Here is a 12115-nt window from a genome sequence, read left to right on the forward strand (position 1 = left end):
TTCTGACATTGTTTTTATAGATATAAACAAACTGAATACATTGGCAATCTTACCACAGACTCGCTACTAAAAGATATTTAATTTAAAACAAACAACGTTGAGAAGTATTTAGGATAATTCACCATCAGCACTTCCTCATCCACAAGTTCTCCCTTCCTACATGCCTGAGAACATCAAGGTCTCTTTCAGGGCACAGTTTTATAGTTACTACTTACCTCAGTCAGGGTAACACGCTTCTGTCTGGCGTCTGCAACTTCAGCTGACAAGTCCCAAAGCTCTGAAATTCCCTCCTCTCTCTCTTCCATTGAGACGTGCCTAGAAACACACCTCTTCCACCGAGTGCTTGGTCTTCTCTCCTACTTCCATAAGACAAAGTCAAAGTCAAAGTCATGTTTATTGTCATATGCACAAGTACATGCATGCACAGGGGCAATGAAAAACTTGCAGCAGCATCACAGGCACATAGTGTCAGATACACAACATTCACCAGAAAAAAATAAACATAAATTATGCACGATTTTTACAAAAAAGTTTACATGCTATGGGTTAATTTACTCCTTATGTGGTTTGCTCTCAATGTCTGGGAAGTATCTTGGGACATAGAACCATAGAAAACTACAGCACAGAAAAACAGGCCATTTGGCCCTTCTAGTCTGTGCCGAAACATTATTCTGCTAGTCCAATTTACCTGCCCCCAGCCCATACCCCTCCAGACCTCTCTTGTCCATGTATCTATCCAATTTACTCTTAAAAGTTAAGAGCGAGCCCGCATTTACCACATCAGATGGCAGCCCATTCCACACTCCCACCATTCTTTGAGTGAAGAAGTTCCCTCTAATGTTCCCCCTAAACCTTTCCCCTTTCACCCTAAAGCCATGTCCTCTCGTACTTATCTCTCCTAATCTAGGTGGAAAACATTTTACCATGTTAAAGGTGCTATATAAATGCAAGATGTTGCCATTGTACTAGACCGTTGGAAGTGCCATCTTCCGTACGAGCACTTCCTCATGTCAAGCTAAGGACCCGTCTCCCAGCTGCAAGTAAACAATCCCAAGAAGAAGAACAGGGCACCTCTGGCCAATATTTACTCTTAGATTAACATCTATCTAATAGTTATCTCATTGCTGCTGTGGGGTACTGAATCAGACACTATTCTGAGCTCTGTGAAGGGAAGAGTTTACCAGGCAGAGACAGGAAAAGATTCAAGGATGTCCTCAAAGCCTCCTTGAGAAAATTCAATATCTCCACTCCCGGGAACCTGTGGCCCTTGATGTCTTACTTACTGACTTGCTAGTAAATAGAAGGAGATCATTTGGCCCATACAACCATGCTATCTCTCAGCAGAACAATCCCATTAGCTCCATCCCCTCTTTCCTTGTAACTTATTCTCACTTCTACCCATCCACTTCCCTTCTGATTCTTTTTGCCATCAGACTGCACTGAGGGATGACTTATAGGAGCCAATTAATCTACAGCATATCCGAAGGAAAGTGGGAGGAAACTGGAGCACCTGGAGGTAACTCACATGGTCATGAGGAGAACATTCCAAATCCAACAGACAGTAACAGAGGTCAAGATCAAACCTGGATCCTTGGAGCTGTGAACCAACATTAATTGTGCCCTCAAAATGAGAGAACAGTATCTGGGGTAACATGGAGAACCTCGAGTCCATGCTTGAGAGGTAACATAAGTCCTATGTAAGTGGCAGAAGGTGTGCCACACTTCACAAACTCTGCAGGAGAGTCTGTGGTATCCAAGTTAGCCTCATCAGTCACCCGAAACTAACAAAACTAGAGTGGGAGCAAGTCATCCTCAGTCTGAGAGACCCTGAGTAAACTGACTGCTACCCTCCCAACGATACATGTTACTGCACTTCCTATCGACTGCAAAGCACTCTGGAAAGTGATGAGTTTTTGCAAAGCACTAAATAACTGCAAGCTTTACCCTTCTGGCCTGCTGATTTTTACATGCGTTGTGAGGATGCAACCAGCGACAGTAAGACTGATTATTACTAATCCCTGGTCACTCTGAACAGGCACCGGCCCCACATCTTGAACCATTACCCTTGTACCGAAAGTAAGAAATTCCAGCAAGTTTGTTCCAGCAACTCGAAGCAACAATTGTATGTCTAGGATGGTGCGTGGGGGGGGGGAGAATGTTGAGAAGAAGGTGCTCCCAGATATCATTGTTCCTCTGCTTCGTAGTGGTTGTGCTTCAAAGCCAGGTGTTAGCCTGTGATTCACATTCCTACTTACGCAACATTAACCCATCAAGTGAAGGCTAAGGCCTGTGGTTGGAGTAGTACAGACTAAAATTTGGAAGAAGCCGGTTACAGATGAAACAATTCCACTTCAGAAACAGATCACAATCTATTCCTGTAAGTCTACCACTTGCTTCCAGGCAATACACTAGTCCTTGTATCACTGGTGCTCTCTGCTGCGGGAAGGAAAGGATTACAGCTTTCACAATGGAAACAAGGCAGTGGTAAGTGGCATCCAAACAATATTATTCAACCAGAATAGCAAGTCTTTGTACATATAGGAGACACAGGAGACTGCAGATGTTTACTCCAAAAAAAACACAAACTGCTGGAGGAACCCAGCAGGTCAAGCAGCATCTGTGGAGGGAAGGGGGTGGTAAATGTTTCGGGTTGGAACTCTGCAACGGGACTTTTTTAACACAGTCCATTATACTGTGGAAGAGAAGGGAACATCATCAAGCCAGTCAAAAATGTAATACCCTCAGTCAAAAGTTAATAATCACACTGAATGCTAGAAAACTGGAAAAACTCAACCCATCAAACAGGAAAAACAAGTTAACATTTTTCACCAATTTTTGATGAAGGTCTCCAATCAAATGTCGTTCAAGTTCTGAACAACCCAGCTGAAGCAAGTGAAAGTTGCTTTAAATCACAGCTTTAACATGCAGCCAGTTTCCTGTGTTAACAATGTGGGAACTCCCTGAGATTAGAAACATGCAGGCAGATCGTTTTCAAGATGTGTGTCCACCGTGAATCCTGGAGAAAAGGGTGGTCAGAGCACACACGTCAGTAAAGGAACCCACCCAAAAGATCTCACCTCCAGAGGAAACCTTCAGTAAAGAACCCAGACCTTCTTGTCTCTTTACAGCCACTTTGCTCAGCCCCAGATGAAAATTTACCCCCCTCCCCACCATCTGTGTACCCCACCAATGTCCAAACTGCAGGCCATCATTCTGGGGCCCCTTTGACCCTCACCAATTTTTATTGATGCACCATAGCAAACATCCTATCGGGATGCATCACGGCTTGGTATAGCAACTGCTCTGCCCGGGACCACAAGAAACTGCAGAGTTGTGGACACATCTCAGCACATCACGGAAACCAGCCTCCCTTCCACAGACTCTGTCTACACTTCCCGCTGCCTCAGTAAAGCAGCCAACATAATCAAAGACCCCACCCACCCCGGACATTCTCTCTTCTCTTCCTCCCCCCCAAAATCAGGCAGGAGATACAAAAGCCTGAAAGCACATACCACCAGGCTCAAGGACAGCTTCAGTCCTGCTGTTATAAGACTATTGAACAGTTCCCTAGTACGATAAGATGGACTCTTGAACTCATAATCTACCTCGTTGTGACCTTGCACATTACTGTCTGCCTGCACTGCACTTTCTCTGTACTGTAACACTTTATTCTGACTCTGTTATTGTTTTACCCTGTACTACCTCAATGCACTGTTGTAATGCATTGATCTGTATGGACGGTATGCAAGACAAGTTTTTCACTGTACGTCGGTACATGTGACAATAATAAACCAACTTACCAATTTTAAATAAAGATGAAGGGTCCCACTAGATTCCAGACAAAGTCTGCCTTCCAACACTCTACGAGATAATGACACAACCCAGGTAAAAACTGAACGAAAATCAAAAAGCTGCAGATGCTGGAAGTTTGAAATAAAAAAATGCTGGAAACACAGACAGGCAGCTTAGGTGGGAGGAGAAGCAGAGTTAACATTTCAGCTCAAAGGCCCAAAACAAGTTAGTTTTAAGTTGCAAAACAGGTAGGAGGGTGAACTGGAGAACAGCCAATATCTTGGAGGCCTGACTGGCTGGAGGGGACTGCAGAGAGAGGGGTTGGGATGGTGAGGACAGAGGCAACTTGTCCACTGTTATAATGAAACTCAATGTAAGCTTGAAGAACAGCACCTCATCTTCCCTCTGGGCACACTGCAGCCTTTAGGGCTCAATATTGAATTCAACAGCTTTGGGGTAACTCGCTCGATACATACCAGAACTAGCCAGTATTGTTGTAGGTTATCCATCTGTAACATTGGATCAGTTTTTCTTTCTCCATTGGCATGGCCTGGCCTGATTAGCATTCCCTACAACTCTTGCCTTACACAAGCTTTTACATTCCTTTGTTTTTGTTTTCTCCAACTGCTCTCATGAATACATCTACCGGGATACTCAAATTTATAAAGTCATTCAGCATGGAAACTGGCCCTTCAGCCCAACTCATCCATGCTGACTAAAATGCCCATCTAAACCAGTCTCATTTGGCCCATATCCCACTAAACCTTTCCTATCCATGTCTTTTGAATATCATTATTGTATCTGCCTCAACCACATTCATCAACAGCTTATCCCAACTGCAACCCTGACCTCACCCTTGCAAAGATATTCTCCTTCCACCCTCTCTGCAACCAGTTCTAACTAAACATTTTCAACCTGAAACATTAACTCTGTTTCTCTTTCTACAGATGCTGCCTGAACTGCTGAGTGTTTGCAGCATTTCCTGATTTTATTTAAGCATTTGTCTAGGTAGTCAACAGTTTTTTCATCTATTCATGAGACGTGCGCCATGCGCTAATTTTTCTATTCAACTAAGTATTTGTTCCCAATCCCAATTTACTCCTTTTTTCCACATCTATCCAGTTAACTCATCTCTCTAATGTTCAGGGATCACCCTCAACATTAGCCCAGGAGGATGGGCTTCTCTGCACCATCTCAATATCATAAATTAAACTTTTAACAGAGCAAAATGGCCCAAGGTACTTCTCAGGGGTACCAGCAAAGAAAATTTGGCACAGAGCCATGTAAGGATAGCTCAAAGCAGCAGGGAAATGAGGGGGGACCAGACCTTTGGGCCTTGAACACCTTAAGGCACTGGTACTAACGATGGAGCAGCTTAAATTTGGTAATGAATTGGAGGATGGCCGGTATCTTGGAGCACTGACTGGCTGGAGGAGACCACAGAGACAGGGTTTGGGGCTGGTCGCAAGGGTGGACTTGAAATAAACTGAGATGAGGAATTTAAAATGGAGCTGTTGTTAACTGGGAGACAGCGGAGGTAGCAAACAGAGGGGTGATAGCTAAAAAAAAGATGGTGCAAGTTAGGTCACAGACATCAGAATGCAGAGCTGGAGTGTGAACACAGTGACTTGACCAAATGGAACTAGAGGGCATTGTTTAGTGGTGAACACAGCAGTGTACTGCAGAAGCAACACAGAAGCTTCATACGTGCCCCGTTGATCTGGCAACTTAACACTGCATTCCCCTGCCTTTATTTGTACAACTACTGCTTGCACCATTCTATTGTTTTGCACTCGTCACTGTATTTATTGTTGTATTTATTATTACCATGTACACTGTTTACTCTGAGAGCTTCATACAAGCGAGGAATTTCATTGCGTCCTGGTGTACATGACAATAAACTAATCTGACTTCCGATATGCTCTGTTGTAACTGGACAGGCCAATTGTTGAGGCCTCCACCGCTCCCAAGATTCTACGTCACCACTCACTCAATGAGTGTTTCCATTTGTCCTAGCACCTTACAATTATTTGATTGAATTTCAACCAGCATGGCTTTGCTGGATTCCAAATATCTTTTGGCCCTTGTGTAGACTTGGGTGTGTCGTTGTACTTGTTTTGTCTTCCTTTCTCAAGGGCAGGTTTTGGTTTTCTGTGACCAAATTGCCTTTCCTTTTTGACTCTACACCATCTTTGTATTCTCAGAGGAGAAGGTGCCTCGGCATCAAACCCCGTGTGTAATGAGAGCACAATTATTGGCTACCCAGTTCCGGGTTTCAATCACTCATAGTTTCTGTGGCAGTTTTCCAGGGAAAACCTCATGGAAAGTTTTCGTGCACTGGGGAAAATCTTTCAATGTCAACTTTGGACGTCACTTTCTTGTGAAAGAAGCACAGGTGGTGTGGTAGGATCTGACTCTTCTCAAATCATCACCTTCACTCCATCATAAGGTCAGAAATCAGATGTTTGGTGATTGTTTAGCATCTGTTCTACTTGCATTTTCTCAGATAACACAAGCGAGACGCGGAGAGCACGTGAACATTCATGCCACACAGGTGCCAGGCTGTGACCACTTCCAGCAAGAGCGAGTGTAATTACTTCCCCTCGACACTCTGTAGCATTAGCACCACTAATCGACATCCTGGTGTCCACCAGTGACCAGAAACTTAACTAAATAAGTGACATAAATGCAACAGGTATAAAGGCAACTCAGGGGAGAGGTACCCAGTAAGGAGTGATTGCACAGAACCTTTCCATTGCCTTCAAGACATGTCAGGCATATGAGGAAATCATATCTGCTACCTGGGTAAGTCCAAGAACAACCCCCAAAAAATCACATCATCAGAGCAAAGTTCTTGTTTGGAGCCCCATCCCTTACCCAGAACATTCACTCCCACCACTGTATGCTGTAGGCTGATATAATAGTTACATAATGCACCACAGCTCCTTACCTGGAGTCATAGAGTCAGAGACATACAGCACAGAAACAGGCCCTCCTACCCAATGGTCCATGCCGACCAAGGTTCCCATCTAAATTGGTCCCATTTGCCTGTCCCATATTCCTCAAAAACTTTCCTATGCATGTACCTATCCAAGTACCTTTCAAAGTGCCTCAACCACTTTCTCTTCTTTGACAGCGCTTCCTAATTTTTCTGTCAAGCTCTTACGTTAAAGGTGAACTTCCTTACTGCTATGTGGCAAGCTCCTATTGACAATTCTTAATGCTGGTGGTACCAACAAGATTCAGAGCTCCCTGCATTGATCGCAAGGGCAAGGTCTACCAATCACTATCATTATAATGCAATACTATCAACGTAGAGATAAATATTGGGAAAATGGTTGGATGATTTTCAACTTGCCATATGGGCCTGCACCCAATCCAGAGCACTAACCTCTATCAAGAGGTGAAAAATCAAGCTGCCAATGGATTTATGATCCATTTAAGTCCAAGTGTTGAAATCCCATCCAAAGTGTAAATGACCCCATGCTTCAGTCACCTGCCTGAAAGTTTATCCAAACCCAACTGCTTTCAAGATGTTTATCTCTCCCGAGCTATCACTTGTGACAGATGTAATGCTGCTAATCTAGCAACTACACTGTTTCCACAATCTACTTTCAAATCATAACCAATCACTGCACAAAAAACTTTCCTCAACTTGCCTCTGTATTTTTTCCAATTACATTAAATTTGTGTCTTCCAATTAATGAACATTTCTCTATAAAATCTTTCACGGTTTTGAACACATTGTTGAACCAGCTCGTTGAATCTGCTCACCCCAGCTTTCCCCACACCTGAAGTCTTGCCTCCCAGCTATCATTTTGTAAATATCCTTTGCATCCTCTTTAAGGCCTTGACATCCTTAAATGGGGTGTCCAGAACTGACAATAATATTCCAAATGGAGCCTAACCAGCATTGGATAAAGGTTTGATAAGACTTCTTTTGCTTTTGTACTCTAACTTTCTTTTTAGTAAGCCATGGTTCCTGTCCACGATCTCTTCTGTTACTTTCAAAGACCTGTGCATGCACACTCTCAGGTCTCTGTTTCTGCATCCACTTAAAACTTTACCACCTAGTTAATATCGTTACTTGTCTTCCTTTATACCTAAAGGAATCATTTCACACTACTCCGCACTAAATCTCAGACTGTCAAGGCTTTACTCATTTCACCCGCCCATATTCTCCTAGAGTCTGCCATTGTCTTCAATATTTTATAGATTTTGTATAATCTACAAACCAGGTAACTCTCATTAATATAGAACAAAAAGAGTGCTGGTTCCATTTTTAATCCCTGCAGAACACCAATCTGCATTTCCCTCCAGTTTATGAAACACCATTCACCACTTCTTTCTGTTGTTTGCTTGTTCTTTACCAATTTCATAGCCAGACGACAACCGTTCATTTAATCTTCCATTTAGTCCATTCAATTCTGCTTACAGGTTTGTGATGTTTCCTTGTCAAGGACATTTTCAAACCAATGTCCACATCAACATCCTAACTCTTGAAAATTAAATCCTGTTTATACAAATTTAATAATACAACCACCTTCCTGTTCCCGGTCTACTTATACAGGGTTCTGAGAGTTGGCTTCTGCCAAAAATGATTGCAGATAAACACCAAGTCTACATGCTGGGGGACGGCCAGCAAGGCAGGAGGATGGGCAAGTGCAGAAATACAGTCCCAAAATATCTGCCGTTTTAGTCCTGGTGACACAGATCGACTTGAGCTGAATAACAGGGAGATCTCAGTATGGTCACAATGCAGTGGTTAAAGCTCGAGTCTGGAACTGAGAGTGATGTATATTGTACACAAGAATATTCATATTACAATAAATCATACACTTCTCAAAAATTTAGCATGAATGTAAATGAAAATAAGGATGAATAATTCTACTTGCTCAGTTGAATGGCTCACACAGGTCTCTATGTTCAGCTGGTTTCCAAGAAAAGACTTTTGAAGAGTTGTCATATGAATGTTAATCAATCCCCCTCTTCCTGACTCGTGTTTCCCTCTGTGCATTTTGGTTTAATCCGCAGGAGTCTCACCTGGTCACTATTGAGGCTGAAGAGGCAAATCCAAACTCAAATCATTGTAGCTTCATGTAACAGGAGTTGACTGCAGGAGTAGTCTGATGAAACGGTGCCAACAGTTTTCAGCTTTGCTGTATCAAAGCAGAACAGATCACTCACTGAAGTCAGAAGAGTAGATGGGTGGTACAAATGCGTTACAAGGTTCTGATCCTCTGATCTCCCCACCCCCACAAATCACTGATCCCCAATACTCCAACGACCAACCCTTCTCCCAATCAAACAGGATTGCAAGGGGCTGCAGAGGGTTGTAGACTCAGTCAATTCCATCACGGGCACAACCCTCCCCACCATGTAGGACATCTTCAAGAGGCCGTGCCTCGAGAAGACAGTACCCATCACTAAGGACCCTCACCATCCGGGACATACCCTCTTCACATTACTACCATCGGGGAGGAGGTACAGGAGTCTGAAGACCCACACTCAATGATTCAGGAACAGCTTTTTCCCCTCTACCATCAGATTTCCAGGAACACTACTTTGTTATTCCTTTTATTTTTGCACTATTTATTTATTTTTGTAATTTATAGTAACTTTACATCTTTGCACTATACTGCTGCCACAAAACAACAAACTTTATGTCATACAAGTCAGTAATAATAAATCTGATTCTGAAAACAAGCCTCCAACTGCCAGGTCTCTGTGTTCACTAACCATCACCATTCTCCGCCTCCAGTAACCCCTCAAACCTAGATGTTCTCCCTCACACACAGAGTATCACACAAAACTTTGGTTCAGTAGCACACGAGGTCTCAGACACCATTGAAGTTTGCAGCAGGACATCCTTGGCTGAATTGGGCCACATAAAACCACACTATGGTCCCTTGCTTAATAACTCTTAAAAACAGCAATATGGATGGAACTACCTTCCTTTATAACCAAGGGTTAAGATCAGTTAAGTCAGCAATGGGGACAATTTTTGACAAACCATTTTGTCTTTACAGTTTTCCCGAGGTACTGTTCTTGCAGGCAGGGTAGTGTAGTGGTTAGCGTAATGTTATTACAGCACCAGCGACCCAGGTTCAATTCCAGCCGCTGTCTGTAAGGAGTTTGTACGTTCTCCCTGTGACTGTGTGGGTCTCCTCCGGGTGCTCCGGTTTCCTCCCACATTCCAAAGACGTACGGGTTAGGAAATTGTAGGCATGCTATGTTGGTGCCGGAAGTGTGGCGCCACTTCCGGGCTGCCCCCAGAACATTCTACGCAAAAAATACATTTCACCGTGTGTTTCGATGTACGTGTGCCTAATAAAGATATCTTTTCTTGCTGGGATGTAGCTTAATGTTTTATCAGCAGTCTCCTCACCAGTAAACCAACCTGCTGGAGGAACTCAGCAGGTCGAGCAGGATTTGTGAGAGGAAAGGAACTATCAGCGTTTCAGGTCAAGACCCTGCATCCTCCCACAGAAACTGCTCGACCTGCTGAGTTCCTCCAGCAGATTGTCGTGCCGCTCCAGTTTCCAGTATCTGCAGTCTCTTGCGTCTCCTCACCAGTGCCTTACCCAAGTCAGCCATGGAGTATCACGACCATGCACAATCCTGGTCTCACTCAAAGCAACTCCCAGTGGCTGGCTGGGAAGGAAAGCATATTTCCCAACTTCCTGATCCAAGGATTTGTGATGCAATCAGCCATTCCACCAAGACTAGGGAATTAAACCAAACACCTTTTTGCTCAGTACCACACCAGGAAGCCCACTTACTTGTGAAGCAATCAAGTGATTTGGTTTAAAGTGATGCCGGTATCATTGGCGGGAACTTAAAGGAAGCTTCCAACATGCAGTCCTGTTTCACCCCTTCCTTGGAGTCCACTCCAAAACCAGCCTCATTGCCCAAACCAACTTATAATGGCAACAACTCCCATCTGGACCTGTACTCGATGGAGTTCAGAAGGATGAGGGGGGATCTCATTAAAACCTACTGAATACCAAAAGGCCTGGATAGAGTGGTCGTGGAGTAGGAGAGTCTAGGATCCGAAGGCACAGCCTCAGAATAAAGGGATGTCCCTTGAGAACTGTGAGAAGGAATTTTTGAGGACATTCAGTGCATCACCAAAGACTCTTACAAATTTCTATAGATGTACGGTGGAGAGCATTCTGACTGGTTGCATCACAGCCTGGTATGGAGGCTCCAACACAACAGATCGCAGGATGCTGCAGAGGGTTAGAGACTCAGCCAGCTCCACCATGGGCACAACCCTCCCTACCATCGAGGACATAAAACAGTACAGCACTGAACAGGCCATTCAGCCAATGATGTTGTGCCGATCTCGAAGCCAATTTATACTAAATATCCTCCTCCTGTGTATCATCCATAGCCCTCCATATTCATGTGTCCATCTAAAAGCCTCTCCAACAAACTGCCTGCTTCCACAACTACCCCAGACAACTTATTTCAGACATTTACCACTCTCTGCGTAAAAAACTTGCCCCTCACGTCACCTTTAAAGTTTCCCCCTTTAACCTTAAAAGCATGTCCTCTGGTGTTTGACATTTCTACTCTGGGGAAAAGATTCTGATGTCTACCCTATCTATGCCTCTCATCATTTTAAAAACCTCTATTGGGTCTTCCCTCAGCCTCCGATGCTTTAGGGAGAACAACCCAGGTTTGTTCAACCTTTCCTTATAGCTCATACCCTCTAATCCAGGCAGCATCCTGGTAAACCTCTTCTGCACCATTTCCACAGTCTCCATATCCCTCCTATAATAGGGCGACTAGAACTGCACACAATACTCCAACTGCAGTCTGACTAAAGGTTTATATAGCTGCAGCCTGACTTGTACTCAATACCCCTACCAATGAAAAGGAAGCATGCCGAACACCTTCTTTACCACTTTATCCACTTGCGTAGCCACTTACAGTGAACCATGGACCTGGACTCCAAGATCCCACTGTACCTCAATGCTATTAAGGGGCCAACCGTTAACTATATACTTCCTCCTTTCATTTGACCTCCCAAAGTGCAACATCTCACACTTACCCGGATTAAACTCCATCTGCCACTTCTCTGCCCATATCTGTAACTGATTTATATTCTGCTGTATTCTTTGATGATCCTTTACACTGCCACAACCCCTCCAGTCTTGGTGTCATCTGCAAATTTGTTAATCTACCCATCTACATTTTCATCCAAATCATTGACATACATCATAAACAAGAGAGCTCCCAACACCGATCCTTGCGGAACACCACTGGTCACAGACCACCAGCCAGAATAACAGCCTCCACCCTACTCTCTGTCTTC

At 43.8% G+C, this 12115-nt stretch overlaps 1 protein-coding gene across 1 annotated transcript in view; it reads right to left on the minus strand.

The window, feature by feature from the left end:
* Positions 1 to 223: 223 nt before the first annotated feature.
* Positions 224 to 12115, minus strand: part of raraa (retinoic acid receptor, alpha a) — a 500456-nt gene continuing 488564 nt past the window's right edge. Inside the window, exon 11 of the transcript XR_007958175.1 lies at positions 224 to 356. The gene's annotated coding sequence lies outside the window, so the exon portion shown is untranslated. The remainder of the gene's footprint in view (positions 357 to 12115) is intronic.

The sequence above is a fragment of the Pristis pectinata genome, chromosome 25, assembly GCF_009764475.1.
Source record: "Pristis pectinata isolate sPriPec2 chromosome 25, sPriPec2.1.pri, whole genome shotgun sequence".
In the NCBI taxonomy this organism is placed as follows: Eukaryota; Metazoa; Chordata; class Chondrichthyes; order Rhinopristiformes; family Pristidae; genus Pristis; species Pristis pectinata.